Source organism: Tursiops truncatus, chromosome 9 (genome assembly GCF_011762595.2).
Source record: "Tursiops truncatus isolate mTurTru1 chromosome 9, mTurTru1.mat.Y, whole genome shotgun sequence".
NCBI lineage: Eukaryota > Metazoa > Chordata > Mammalia > Artiodactyla > Delphinidae > Tursiops > Tursiops truncatus.
The window spans coordinates 987,224-1,003,794 of record NC_047042.1 but is presented as its reverse complement, the minus strand read 5'-3'; positions in this window follow the sequence as shown (position 1 = coordinate 1,003,794).

Here is a 16,571-nt window from a genome sequence, read left to right as displayed (position 1 = left end):
ATCAAAGGGGTTGATTGCTGTTATTAGTAGTTGTTCATTAAGCTGGACAGACCCCAAATGCTCCACAGCCTCCTCTGATTGCTCTTTCTAAGGCCAGTCAGAGAACCTGGAAGAAGATAGCGTTTAGTAAAGACCCCCCGTGCACTCTGGACTTTACATTCATTCACTCATTTATTTATTTGCTCAACAAATACCCTGAGCACATGTCATGTATCGGGCACTGTCCCAAATGTCAGACATCCAGTAATAAACAGAAACAGAGGGCTACCCTCAGGAGGTTTATATTCCATTGGGAAGAAGTTGAAAATAATCAGGTAAACACACCGATGCTGGGTTTCACATGTCAGAGGATGTCTGTTCAGATTTACAGATGAGTGACAGAAAACCCGAAGCAGCAGGATATGAACAAGCCTATAGTCTGAGGTCAGCCAGTGCAGAGGGGTAAGGCCTTCCTCTGGCCCATTCTGTCCCATTGCTCTGTGCACAGGCCTCCACTGCTGAGGTTGCTTCATCTCTAGCCTCACATTTGCATTCAGGTCGGAAGGAAGGAAGGAAGGAAGGAAGGGAGGGGCAGGAAAAGTGTGTGCCCTTTCCTACAAAGTCATATCCTTGAAATTTCTGGCACCTCTTCTATTATCTCTGTGCCCACACGTAGCGGTTGGTCGTGAGAGCTGGAAAATGCATTCTTATTTCCAGGTGGCCGTGATGCCAGCTAACCTCCAGGGGCTCTTCTGCTGCTATGGGCGGGTGGACTAGATACTGGAGAGCCCTCTGGAGTGGTGACTGTTGAGAGAACTGAGGGAAAAAACCACGCATTCATCTCGGGAAAAAAGGACATCACGGCCTCAGGTGGGAAAATGACTGGTGTATCCGTCTACTTCTCTTCACAGTATTACAAAATATGTATGATTGTCCCCATTAAGAGAAAGAAACAGCTTTCAGAAATGTGAAAGAACTTTTACAAGGTCCTAGAGGTGGTGTTACAAGTTTGACTCTAAATCTCAGCTGTCTCATCCAAGGGGGTCGGTCTGTGTTTCAGGAAGAGGGGAGTCTGTTTTCTCAGTAGACGCAACAGAAGAAGGGTCCACTCCCCTGCTGCAGCGCTTTGTCGATCCATCAGTTTGGGGTCAGGTGAGCAGGGATGACAGCTGTAGTATGAAAGGGATAAGGAACTCAGGAGTCGAGCATTGAGTTTGAAAACTGCTTCTTTCAATTGTAACTCTGTGTTCTGAGCCAACCGCCTAAATTATTTAGGTCTGAGTTTCTTTAGGGTGAAGTGGGTAAACTCACAGCTATCACATTGTAAGGATTAAATGAGATAATGCACAAAAAGCACCTGGCAAATGGCCTGAGTTTGGTAACCTTTCAATAGATGTAAGAGCACAGATGAGGGCCCCGACCTGTCACATCCGTGTTCACAAACAGTGATGCAAAGGTGTGAAGAGCCTGTCTATCCTCTCCCTCTGTCTCCCAAGAGTCAGCCGTCACCACCAGCTTTAGGCTTCTTTCCCTGGCTCCTGCCAGGGCGAAGGGCACAGGGCAGAACACAGAGCAGTTTCTTCCTTATGAAGCCCCCAGGCAGCTCCTGGAGCTCACAGAGACATGTCTCTGCTCCCCCCCACCCCAGCCACCCTGGCGCCCTGATTTCTCCCCGACAGCCCCATCTTCCATCTCCCAGACCCGAGGGTTAGTGACCATGATGGCTCCTCCCTCCCCGACTCCCCAGACCAGCCGGCTGTAAAGCTCTATTCTATTGTTCTGCAAAGCCCCCACCAATGCTTTCTTCCCCTCACGCCCTGTCCCCAGCCGACTCCAGTCCATCTTAATTAACCTCCAGCTAAAGAACAAGAATCGCCTTTTAATTGCCATTCCTGCTCCTGTTTCTCATTCTTTCCCTTTGTTCCCTAACGTTTCACCCCAGCATTTAAGTCTTCCTTGGTTTAACCCCAAAGACTGTCTTCAAGTGGATGCCCCGCTATTCACCCTGGGCCTGTGTGACAGTCCAGCTCTTGTCAAACTCGATTTGTGCTGTTTACCTCCAGGTCTCTCCCAGCACCAGAAACGCATGCATAGTTGAGTCACCTCCCATGAATACACTTGGTTGAAATGCCTCCTCTTCCACGAAGCCACCCCACCAATCCATCACTTAAAACACTGGGCTAGTGTTGTCTCCTCCTAACCCCTACTGGGTGCAGCACTTACAGTCTCTTGTATAATTTCTGATTTGTTCTTTAGGGTTCATGCCTTATTCATCTCTCCAGCTCAACACCCTGTGACTACACAGACACCCCAAAACATTTGATGACTATTGCATCACACAGCGTTTTGTTCACCAAATCACCACAGCGTGTTGTGTTTACGTTTCTGTGTATGCATGTCCGTCTGACACCAGACTTACTGACTCGGGGGAACCACACCTGCGTTGGGCTCCTGAGACAGGCCCTCAGCAAATGTGCGTGAATGAAAAGGAATCACGATGTGAGTCTGAATCCAGGGAGAAATCTCTCATCACTTCCGTTCCCCATCTTCACTGTGGGTGAGAAGCAGTCTGTTCGTTCTTGAAGGAAAATACAAGAAAATGACAGCACGGTGCCCCCTTTGGTAAAGTGACTGCTCTGGATGACGTCACTCATGAGCTGAATGCCCAAGACCAGAGGCATCCACCCAAAATGCCCAGCAGGAGAAGAGCATGCAGATCAGAAACGCTTAGGGCAACGCTGACCATGTTCACGCAACGCGGTGTTGTGAAGGCAAACGTGATGACGAATTCCGCGGGTCAGTCAGGTGTCCACATGCTGAGGAGAGCTACCTCCTTTCTGAGGAGTAAAAGAAATACACCTGATAAAGAAGCAAATTGCTCCCTCAAAAATAGGGACAAAGGAAGTGAAGAATGATAAATAAATAAATATTTTGTGAGACCCCACTGAGGCATCTCTCAGCTTAGGAACATGTTAAGTGAGTGGGTGTCAGAAACTTAGTGACAATGAGAACACAGAAACACCGCCAAGAGGAAGATCAACAGGGGAGAGCAACTGGCCCAGATGTGGTTGTAGACCGGGCAGGGTCTGCATCCGTACATATCTGCACAGCCCCAGGATGCACCCCAGCGGGAAGCAGGCTGGGTGTGAGGTGACCGTCCTGGGGACCCTGGGAATGACACTCAACCTTTCCAGTCTTATTTTCTGTGCCTGTAAAAAGGGGTCATAACGATGGCTACTGGGTCGGTGGTCATGAGGAATAAGCTACCTGATACGTGTAGAACACTCAGGACTGGTGTCTGGAACGCACTATATAGGTGTCATCTCATGCTAGATAATCTACACACAGTACTTACTCCAGGAGGGAAGAGAGCATGTAACCAATGGCTACCAGATAAAGGGTGAGACCTGGGACTCATAGGAGAAGGGCTGCTCCATAGGCTGTGGAAGTGAGAATGGAAAACAGGAGTGACTACTGGGAAGGGGCCCGATCACCGAGGAGAGGGGGTCTGGGACTGCAGGTTATGGTTGTGCTCTACAAATTTCAGAAAAGACAACTTCCTTAGCCTGGGCAAAAGGGGGAGGGACGCGTTCCCAAGTTTCTTGAGCCTGAAGGGGTCACCCAGGGGCACTGGCACCTCTCCTGTTCCGACTGGAAATGGGGAAAGGAAAGCCGCAGACGGCGTCCAGGCTCCAGAGCCACTGAGCACAGGCAGTGGAGGCTGGGGCGGAGGAGGCTTAGGGGAGGGCAGGTCCTCCAGGAGGAAGGAAGACGTCATCATGGGGGGATCCGGCCGAGTGCGGAGAAGGACGGAGTGAGAACGCAGCTGAGGAGGGTCTGAGAGGAGCTCACAGTGGCAAGAGGCCTGCGGTGGAACAGGGCAGGGACCACATCGCACATCACAAGGTTGACACAGAGGCCGGAGGGCTCAGGGTTGGGGGAGATAGGGGGCGTGGAAGGGGAGAAAATGCCACTCTCCCCAGAGAGACCATGCCTCGGAAATTCCCTACTCTAGACGCTGTCTGTCCTTCTGGCCAACCAGTTCCCACTTTTAGACAAATCGGGATGGGACGCCGTCTGAAGCTGGGATGAGCAGGACGCAGCCCCGAGCCAGAGCCAGGAAAAGTCCCTTAGTAACTCCCAGGAACTGAAATCTAGCATTGGCTTCTTTCCTGAAATGATAAAGTATGACTCCATGATTATCAAACTTGAACTTGGCTGGTTCTTTGTTTATGAACACAAAGAACATTTAAAAATATATTAGAATGCCAACTCTACGGTTAAACACAGTGTTTAATTATTTACAGCTGTCACTTAAGACACCTTAAGAAGTTAAAAGAAGACAGTCTTGAAGTTGAGGAAAAAAAAAAATAGGACGGCCAATTAGGAAAGGAGTGAATTTAGAGCCTGGCAACATTAGCCCTCCTGGGGGATCAAAGCCTAAACACTTCAGGACCCTGTGCATCCTCTTTGGAATAGTTCTCCTGGGTTCCCTGGGCCCAGGGGTCCAGGGCCAGCTGCTGCTGACCCCAGGCTCCATCCCTGAGACAGTAAGGATGCCTGAGCACAGAGCCATCCTGGGGCGGACAGAGGACAGAGGCTGTGCTCTCCAGGAGCGTAGGGTCTAATTGGAACCAGGCAGGATTGGCACAGACAGACCTCCTGGCAGGGAGGATGCAGTTACCTGCCAAAGAAGAGGACAGGTTGTCGCCGTGAGGAGAAAACAAGGAAGGGAAGTGCGGAGCCTTGGAGAGGCCATGGGTTCCCCCACAAGGAAGGAGGACGGTGCTGGCAGCTTGGCGGGGATGCAGTCACGGCTGGGAGGTGTCTGAGAGAGGCTGCAGGTGCGGGACAATGAGGCAAGGGAGAGATATTCAGAGGAGGTGGGGGGCATCCTCGTGACCCCAACCTGTCAACTTCCCAGTGCCCTCCAGGCCCGCGGGCTCCTGGGTGTCATTTCTTACATCTGAGCTGGGACCAGACTGAGGTTGGAAGGAGAGGAAGATGCTTTTCTCACTCAGACCCTGAAACTTCTGCAAAATGAGGTCACCCAGGGCCCAGGGGATCAGCTTGTGGGATGAAATGCCCCATGTGTGGAGCTGGCCCCTCTTCAGGCCTGTTCCCAGTTCCTCCCATTCACTGTCCCTCCCCTGCCAGCCCGGAGAGCCGAGCAGGAATTCAGTGCCCTCCTAACCAGATTTACTCAGAGACTTCCCTACATCCTCCAACCAAACCTCCCCGCCGCCAGATGCCACGGTTGGTACTTCTCCTGTGATGCATACCTATTAGGCCTGTGACACCACAGGTGATATGAGCCTCGCTCCCCAGGTGACGGGCACCCAATGGGAGAGACCCCATAGGACCAACTGATCCCTCCTCACTGGGCTCACGCATGGCCCCTCCTCTCGGGAGCTCTGACGAACTCTTCGGTCCAATCATCTCCTGATAGGGTGGCCTTACACACCTCACATTTCCTACAAATGCAGTTAATGGAGCCCGGAGGGCGGGGGCAGTCTGGGTGGGCAGCAGGATGCTGGGCTGTGTTGCTCAGAAAGGAGTAGGGGAAGGGACTCGCGTCCTTTGGAGGAACATTCTCTGATGGGGGAGGATGAGTGGGTTGCCCTTTGGGCCCAGGAAAGGAATTCAAACGAGCAAAGGTGGAAGGAAAAGAATCAGGGCACTGAGAGTCGAGAGTGGATGAAAAGCACCCGAGAAGAGGGAGTGCAGCCCGGGATGGCCTGGACCTGGTCTCGCCTGCAGGCTGGGGGTGACATGGCGGCTCTGAGGTCTGGGAGGCACCTGTCTCCCCTGCACCGTCTCCGGGGCTGTGCCGGCCCAGCGGATGGGGCAGGGAGGGCAGGGCCTGTGCTCTCCTTCTGTGTCTCTTGTTCTGTCTGTTTACCTCTCCTACACCTTGCCCACATGCTCTTCCTCCCTTCCTACTTCTGTGGCTCTTGGTTTTACCCATCTCTGCATCCGTTTCCCCTCCCGCCCCACCTGGAAGATGGATTCTGTGCCCAGTTGAAACGGAGCAGGACTCTATGGTCCTTTCCCACCGTGTCCTCCACCTGCCTTTTGTCTGGGGAAAAACTTTAACCAAAGAGTAAGTTTAATCAGAGAAGTGAGAAAATGCAGAAACCAAGGAAAACAGTCCAACAAGACTAAACAATAATAGTTTAGTCATTAGGCAAAATCAAGGACCTTTAGTTGCTCCTCAAGGGCTACAGATAATATTCTGAGCCATGTCCTGTGAGCTGTCTTGTAGATACTGAAACCCCCAGCAGATGGAAGAAATGAACTGCATGATGACCAGACTGTAGCCATGACATGAGCCGCCACAATTCCGAGAACTGGCCTCAAAGAAATGGGAACAAACCAACCCTGGAACTGAAGACTAACTGTCCTTAAAACGATCAGGATGACGCTGATCAGACCACCGATGACCAATTTCAAGGTGACTGTCACAGCTGACTGCTGTTTCTGCACACAGCCCCCTCCCTCTGTCTATAAAAGCTCTTGCCCACTGGTTGTCACTGGCGGGGAGTCAGCCTTTGGACAGGAGCCCACCCTGCCCCTCCCCAGGATGCTGGCCTCTGAAATAAAGCAAACCTTCCTTTCCACCAACCTTGCTTCTTTGCTGGCTTTTGAGCGGCGAGCAGCCAGACCCCACTCTGGGTTGCACAGTGAGCTGTTATTCCAGTGGGGCCCCTGGCTGCCATCAGCATTGCGTTTTCTGGGATTTTCCTGAGGGTTTCTAGTGGCTGATGATGGGTCCAGACCAGCACTGGGATTCGGAAGCTGAACAGGGGCTAAACCTTCACTACCTCGTGGCTCCCCACTCTTCTGTCTCTCTCTGTGGGCTCTCCTGCACCTGCCCTCGTGGTTAGGGGGGTCCCAAGGACACACCCCGGCATCGCCCCTCTACAGGGTTTCTGCAGCTCCCGCCCTCAGCTCCCGCTTCAGACCATGTCTCCTGACCCAGGCAGGACCCAGCCCAGCCACCTCCATGTCTCCACAGGGAAACCCCTAACTCAGGTCTGAGCCCAACCTCAGGTCCATCTCTCAAACATCGCTTCATCCTGAGTTCTCTCCTCAGAGCCCCCCCACCCCCGCTCTCTCTTCTTCATTCTCTCCTCACTCTTTTCACATTCCCTCCGTCCCCAAATCACGGGATCACCCTGGACTCTCCTCCTCGGCTGCTGCCTTTGCTGACATGCTCAGCATCACACTGTCTGGACTCGGGGCTCAGGAACATTCATTTCCATGGCTTCATCCTGGCTTTCATCGTCTCTCACAAAACCCATCACAGAAGCTCTCTCTGACCCCCCTATATCCTGACTCTCTCTGGGGGCACAGCGGGATGGGTCACTCGGGTCAAACTGCCTGTGGCAGTAACAGCAGCAGGCACCCCAGCATGACCGGAGCAGGGCCCTCTTTTAAGTTCTCTCACATGCATGTGGTCCTCACAACAACCATCCCACAGCTGGAGGGACTGAGACCCAGACACCCTGTGACAGGCTCCATCCAGGGGCAGCCAGACCAGGCTTTCATCCGCCAGGGATCCCCCTGCAGGAACCCAGTGGGGCCTCCACAAAATGGTCCAAATCGTACCTCTGGACTCATCACCCAAGGTCACAGCAGACACCGGGCAAGAAACCTCCTTCTGCCCCGGTAACAAGCCTGCTCACGTAGTCAGGGCAACAAGGCTGGAAGCCAGGAAGCTGGTCCCCTGTCTGTTTCACCACCCTCAGGGCAAGCGAGCACAGGGGCTGCGGGCCTCAGGGATGTTCGGGGATGCTGGCAGAAGGGCAGGGACCGGGTGGAGGGAGGAGCTTCTTGCAGCCCCCCACACCCCAGGGATGGAAGTGGGCACCACGTTGATGACCCCCAGGTTTAGGAGTCCAGCGTTCCATAAAAATGATCAATCCCGTGTTCTCCATCTCAATATTATGGAAAGACATGTAGTCAGTTTGTCATAGGAAAATACCAACTTTACAAACTATTTTTAAATGTATTAAGTTCAAGGTTCCAGTGACTAACCCACAAGCCATCTGTTAACAGAATTCTATGGTACACATTGCTATGTTCCAATTGGATAACCAGCAGGGACCTACTGTAGAGCACAGGGAGCTCTGCTCAATGTTATGTAACAACCTCGGAGGGAAAAGAATTTGAAAAGGAATGGCTACATGTATATGCATAACTGAAAAAAAAATGTATCCTAGGGGGGAAAAAAGAATTCTACGGTTCATATTTACTAACGATCCATCCTCACTCTTATTACACATGATCAGACCTAAAACTCAGAGGCAGACGAGAGCGATGAGCACACAGACCAGAGCAGCAAGAGGATGCACCTCCCCACAGCCTCCCCTCCCCCGCCCCTTCCAGAGACGTCGGCAAACCTCTTGAAAGGCAAGTAGCTGAACTCAGACATACGTCACCTGACGATCAGGCAAGGGCTATAAAACTTTATGTGAGCATTCATAAAGGCGAGGGAGCGTGAAATATTATTTTCCTTTTGATGACCCTCATTAAAGGTGAGCAGAGCACATGTTGAGAACAGTTTCCAGCGGGTTTATCTGATGAAGGATTGACATGAAGCGACAGTGAGCATGACCAACCAGCAGCGCCCGGCTCTCAGCTGCTGGAAAATTGTCATCCACTCCCCAACGCGGCGTCTCCATCCAAACGTTCATGGTATTTTCTCCATAAAATCAAAATATCTCAACCTAATATATATATGAATTTAACAAATCTCTACTTGGGAATTCTTACTTTAAAAACATTGAATAACTGAAAATGAAAAGAGATGTATCAACATATATGAATAACTTACTCTATATCAAAAGGAACAGATTAAACAACAAATTTAAAAGAAATTAGAGGCATACCTTGGAGATACTGCAGGTTCCATTCCAGACCACCACAATACAGCAAATATCGCAATTAAGGGAGTGACACAATATTTTTGGTTTCCTGGTGCATATTAAGTTATGTTTATACTATACTGTCTTCTAATAAGTGTGCAATAACATTATGTCTAAAAAGTGTACATAGCTTAATTTAAAACAATACTTTGTTGCTAAAAAATGCAAACTGTCATCTGAGCCTTCAGTGAGTCATGATCTTTTTGCTGGTGGAGGGTTTGAAATATTGCAAGAATTACCAAAATGTGACACAGAGACAGAATATGAGCAAATGTTATTAGAAAAATGGTGCCAACAGACTTGTTCAACACAGGGTGGCCACAAACCTTCAACTTGTAAAAAATGCAGTATCTGTGAAATGCAATGAAAGCAAAGCACAATAATACATGGTATGCCTTGTAAACTCTGAAAATAGCTTAGGCAACACTGAATTAAAAAAAAAAGTTATACAGGGACACAAAAACACTCATACAACTTGATAACAAAATCATTATGATTCCAAAAGGTAAATGGAAAAAAAAGACAATTAACCAGGAAGAAATCTAAGCGATTAAAGCGTGCTAAGTCTCTAGTCTATTAGTTGAACTAAGAAGCAACCACAAGGACCGTCTTTCACCCTCTTGAATCAATGGGGACCTTTCTCCAGGTGCAGCACTGGCTGCTGACCCGCTCTGGGTGAGGAATATGTCAGAACAATCTTTCTATGTGGTATTTTGTATCAATGAGGATACTTTTGGTCCTTGTTTCACCTTGACTGTGTAATGGTATTTCCAACCCTCCCAGTGTCACCGCAATGACAGCATGTGTCTTCATGGACAGAAGACAGTAAGACCTTGGTCGGGTGGTGGGGGAAGCTGGGCTCTGCAGAGCTGATGGTGGGCACCCCTGGTGATGGTGTTTCACACACAAACATGCTTCTCCCCGCTCAGCCTCCATCTCCCCTTCTGTGCCCCTGAGGTGCATGGACCTCCGGTTATAACCGCATCCAGCTACTAATTCACAGGAAACATTTAAGTGGAAAGATGGCAACGCATCTGTTTTTGATGTGCTGTGGGGAATCCAGGCACTGGAAGCTGTCATGGACCATGATGGCAAGTCTCGGGCACACGGCCCCACACTCCTCCATGCTGGGGAGACAAGACCCAGGGGTGAGCCATGGCCCCAGGCACAGGGCTTGAATCAACAGTGAGATGAGCAAGGAGACAGATACACCATTACTGAAAAGCAGCTAATTTCCCATAGAGGGACCTCACGAAACCCAAAGAAGTACTTTGGAAATGGATAAGACTTTATTTAGGTGGCCAACTACACAACTAACAAAATATTAGTAGCTTTTCCATATACTAGGAAGACCAGTTACAAAATATGTAGGAGAGAACCTTTAAGCAATAATCCAAAAGAGCAAAATAGATCAGAATGACCATCATAAAAAATGTGAAAGTCTTATGGAAAGAAAGATTTACTAATGGACCTAAGTGAAATCTTGAATCAATGGAAAGATGTGTCAGAAAAAGGGAAAAGAATGAACATGTTTTAAATGGGAAATTATTATAGTATAAAAATTATTGTAAGATAAATTTGTAAGTTTAAAATATAAGTATAAATATAAAATAAATTTTGTATACAATATAAATAAAAATCATATTTTAATGCAGTATGTAATACATAAATAATAAATAATACAGTATATAGTACAAAATAAATAGCATTGTAATTTGTAACTATAATTTAGCTTGTAATATAATTTAATATTATGTTGATATAAAGTATTCTATCAAGACTTATAATTTACAATTTTATTATTATAAGTATGTAAAAATATAATACAAATTATAAGAAGGATTTAGTATAATATTGATCAAAATTTTAAGCTTATCACTCCCCATAAGAAAAATTAAGAGGCAGAAGAAGGTCACACAAGAAGAGAAGTGAAAGAAGACTCACCCCAGAAAATATTAATATTTTCTTAAATAATTAAAGTGAGACAGTATGCTAAGGAATTACAAGACAGGTCACTGGAACAAGATAAGACAGTGCAGATGAGACATTAGTATTTTAAATACATAGGTGACCAGAGGATGGAAACATTCTAAGCGGAAGAGTAATGGAAGAAACTGCAAAGGAAAAGTTTGATGTACTTGACAATGCAAAACTACAAGCTTCTTTTTTTTTTTTTTTTACGTCTTTATTGGAGTATAATTGCTTTACAATGGTGTGTTAGTTTCTGCTTTATAACAAAGTGAATCAGTTATACATATACATATGTTCCCATATCTCTTCCCTCTTGCATCTCCCTCCCTCCCACCCTCCCTATCCCACTCCTCCAGGTGGTCACAAAACACCGAACTGATCTCCCTGTGCTATGCGGCTGCTTCCCACTAGCTATCTACCTTACGTTTGGTAGTGTATATATGTCCATGCCTCTCTTTCACTTTGTCACAGCTTACCCTTCCCCCTCTCCATATCCTCAAGTCCATTCTCTAGTAGGTCTGTGTCTTTATTCCTGTCTTACCCCTAGGTTCTTCATGACATTTTTTTTTCTTAAATTCCATATACATATATATATATATATATATATATATATATGTGTGTGTGTGTGTGTGTGTGTGTGTGTGTGTGTGTTAGCATATGGTATTTGTCTTTCTCTTTCTGACTTCACTCTGTATGACAAACTCTAGGTCTATCCACCTCATTACAAATAGTTTAATTTCATTTCATTTTATGGCTGAGTAATATTCCATTGTATATATGTGCCACATCTTCTTTATCCATTCATCCGATGATGGACACTTAGGTTGTTTCCATGTCCTGACTATTGTAAATAGAGCTGCAATGAACATTTTGGTACATGACTCTTTTTGAATTATGGTTTTCTCAGGGTATATGCCCAGTAGTGGGATTGCTGGGTCATATGGTAGTTCTATTTGTAGTTTTTTAAGGAACCACCATACTGTTCTCCATAGTGGCTGTACCAATTCACATTCTCACCAGCAGCACAAGAGTGTTCCCTTTTCTCCACACCCTCTCCAGCATTTATTGTTTCTAGATTTTTTGATGATGGCCATTCTGACAAGCTTCTAATAAGTGTGTCAAAATACAGCAAATTAACATAAAAAAACTGCAACAAACACAATGGGTAATATTTGATGTACTTATTATAAAGAACTCATATATATTAGCATAAAATAAACAAAAATTCAAGAGAGGAAAAGGGGTAAATAACATATAGAGAATTTCCCCCCCAAAAATATTCATAGGTAATAAACATACCAATAAATTACAAACTTAAGCAGCAAATAAGCCATCTTAAAACTATTTTCTAGCCAGGCAGGCATTTGTCATGTATGCCAGTGTGTGTTGCAGAGAAAAATGCTTTCCCCCCATCTCCAGTGTGAATAAGAACAAGAATTCTCAGATCCAAAAAATACCCCAAAAGCTAGATATTCTCTCACTTAAAGATGTCATTTCATATACTACTGTTGGGAAAGAAATATGGACATACCTTTCTGAAAACCAATTTGACAATAATTCCTTACCTAGGAAATTACCTTAAAATACACAGAAAATATAAATGCATATAACAACTTACTTAGAATATGAAAAAATCTAGAAACAGCTTGCACAGTAGAATAATATAATACTCATATAAATGAGGGTGCATCTGTGTGTGTGTTAGCCATTAAAATGAGGGTTTCTAGAGTCAATTAATTGTATGTGGAAAAGGTAATGATATAGGAATGGTAAAATGACAATGCATTATAGGAAAATTGCACATATATGTTAAAAACTGGGAAGACAACATGGGAAAGGAAATAGTCAATCAGGTCGAGGAAGCACAGAGAATCCCAAATGGGATAAACCCAAGGAGAAACATGCCAAGACACATACTAATCAAACTAACAAAAATTAAGCACAAAGAAAAAATAATAAAAGCAGCAAGGGAAAAGCAACAAATAACATACAAGGGAATCTTGATAAGATAAACAGCTGAGGTTTCAGCAGAAGCTCTATAGGCCAGAAGGGAGTGGAAAGATATATTTAAAGTGATGAAAGGGAAAAACCTACAACAAAGATTACTCTACCGAACAAGGATCTCATTCAGATTCAAGGGAGAAATCAAAAGCTTTACAGATAAGCAAAAGTTAAGAGAATTCAGCACCACCATACCAGTTTTACAACAAATGCTGAAGGAAATTGTCTAGGCATTAAATACAAGAGAAGGAAAAGACTTACAAAAACAAACCCAAAACAATTAAGAAAATGGTAATAGGAACATACATATTAATAATTACCTTAAATATAAAAGGATTAAAGGCCTCAACCAAAAGACACAGACTGGCTGAATGGATACAAAAACAAGACCCATATATATGCTGTCTACAAGAGACCCACTTCACACCTAGGGCCACATACAGACTGAAAGTGAGGGGATGAAAAATGATACTCCATGCAAATGAAAATCAAAAGAAAGCTGGAATAGCAATACTCCTATCAGACAAAATAGACTTTAAAATAAAAACGATTACAAGACGCAGTGAAAGACACTACATAATGATCAAGGGATCAATCCAAGAAGAAGATATAACGATTGTAAATATTTATGCACCCAACATAACGGCACCTAAATGCATAAGGCAAATGCTAACAGCCATAAAAGGGGAAATCGACAGTAACACAATGATAGTGGAGGACTTTAACACCCCACTTACACAAATGGACATATCATCCAAACAGAAAATAAATAACGAAACACAAACTTTAAATGACACATTAGACCAGATGGCCTTAATCGATATTTATAGAACATACCATCCATACCAAAAGAATACACTTTCTTCTCAAGTGCACACAGAACATTTTCCAGGATAGATCACATCTTGGGTCACAAATCAAGTCTTGGTAAGTTTAAGAAAATTGGAATTGTATCAAGCATCTTTTCCGACCACAATGCTTTGAGACTAGATATCAATTACAGGAAAAAAAACTGCAAAAAATACAAACACATGGAGGCTAAAAATTACTCTACTAAATAACTAAGAGATCGCTGAAGAAATCGAAGAGGAAATCAAAAAATATCTAGAAACAAATGACAATGAAAACACGAAGATCCAAAACCTATGGGACGCAGCAAAAGATGTTCTAAGAGGGAAGTTTATAGCAATACAATCCTACCTCAAGAAACAAGAAACATCTCAAATAAACAACCTAACCTTACAACTAAAGCAATTAGAGAAAGAAGAACAACAAAAAAAAAAAAACCCCAAAGTTAGCAGAAGGAAAATCATCATAAAGATCAGATCAGAAAGAAATGAAAAAGAAATTAAGGAAGTGATACAAAGATCAATAAAACTAAAAGCTGGTTCCTTGAGAAGATAAACAAAATTGATAAACCATTAGCCAGACTCATCAAGAAAAAAAGGGAGAAGACTCAACTCATCCGAATTAGAAATTAAAAAGGAGAAGTAACACTGACAGCACAGGAATACAAAGGATCATTAGCAACTAAAAGCATCTATATGCCAGTAAAACGGACAACCTGGGAGAAATGGACAAATTCTTAGAAAGGTACAACCTTCCATAACTGAACCAGGAAGAAATAGAAAATAGGAACAAACCAATCACAAGCACTGAAATTGAAACTGTGATTAAAAATCTTCCAACAAGCAAAGACCCAGGGCCAGAGATGGCTTCTTAAGTGAATTTTATCAAACATTTAGAGAAGAGCTAACACTTATTCTTCTTAAACTCTTCAAAAATATAGCAGAGGGAGGAACACTCCCAAACTCATTCTACGAGGTCACCATCACCCTGATACCAAAACTAGACAAAGATGTCACAAAAAAAGAAAACTACAGGCCAATATCACTGATGAACATAGATGAAAAAATCCTCAACAAAATGCTAGCAAACAGAATCCAACAGCACATTAAAAGTATCATACACCATGATCAAGAGAGGTTTATCCCAGGAATGCAAGGATTTTTCATTATACAATCAATGTGATACACCATATTAACAGACTGAAGGATAAAAACCATATGGTAATCTCAACAGATGCAGAAAAAGCTTTTGACAAAATTCAATACCTATTTATGATAAAAACTCTCCAGAAAGTGGGCAAAGAGAGGACCTACCTCAACATAATAAAACATATGACAAACCTACAGCCAACATCATTCTCCGTGATGAAAAACTGTAAGGATTTCTTCTAGGATCAGGAAAAAGACAAGGGTGCCCACTCTCACCGCTATTATCCAACATAGTATTAGAAGTTTTAGCCACGCAATCATAGAAGAAAGAGAGATAAAAGGAATCCAAATTGGAAAAGGAGAAGTAAAACTGTCACTGTTTGAATATGACATGATACTATACATAGAAAGTTCTAAAGATGTCACCAGAAAACTACTAGATGTAACCAATGAATTTGGTAAAGTAGCAGGATACAAAATTAAAGCACAGTGTATAGGAATCTCTTGCAGTCCTATACACTAACAATGAAAAATCAGAAAGAAAAATTAAGGAAAAACTCCCATTTCCTACTGCAACAGAAAGAATGAAATACCTAGGAATAAACCTACCTAAGAGGCAAAAGACCTGTGTGAAAAAAACTATGACACTGATGAAAGAAATTAAAGGTGATACAAACAGTTGGAGAGATATACCATGTTCTTGGATTGGAAGAATCAACATTCTGAAAGTGACTATACTACCCAAAGCAATCTACAGATTCAATGTAATCCCTATCAAATTACCAATGGCATTTTTCACAGAATAGAACAAAAAAATTTACAATTTGTTTGGAAATACAAAATATCTCAAATAGCCAAAGCAATCTTGAGAAAGAAAAATGGAGCTGGAGGAATCAGGCTACCAGACTTCAGACTATACTACAAAGCTACAGTAATCAAGACAGTATGGTACTGGCACAAAAACAGAAATATAGATCAATGGAAAAGGACAAAAAGACCAGAGATAAACCCATGCACATACTGTCACCTTATCTTTGACAAAGGAGGCAAGAATATACAGTGGTGAAAAGATATCCTCTTCAATAAGCTGTACTGGGAAAAATGCTACCTGTAAAGGAATGAAATTAGAACACTTTCTAACACCATACACAAAAATAAACTCAAAATGGATTAAAGACCTAACTGTAAGGCCGGACACTATAAAACTCTAAGATGAAAACATAGGCAGAACACTCTGTGACATAAATCACAGCAAGATTCTTTTTGACCCAGCTCCTAGAGTAATGGAAATAAAATAAAAAATAAACAAATGGGACCTAATGAAACTTAAAATCTTTTGCAGAGCAAAAGAAACCATACACAAGACGGAAAGACAACCCTCAGAATGGGATAAAATATTTGCAAATGAAGCAACTGACAAAGGATTAATCTCCAACATATACAAGTGGCTCATGCAGCTCAATATCAAAAAACCAAACAACCCAATCCAAAAATGGGCAGAAGACCTAAACAGACATTTCTCCAAAGAATACATACAGATTGCCAACAAACATATGCAAAGATGCTCAACGTCACTAATCATTAGAGAAATGCAAATCAAAACCACAATGAGGTATCACTTCACACCGGTCAGAATAGCCATCATTAAAAAATCTACAAACAATAAAAGTCAGAGAGGGTGTGGAGAAAAGGG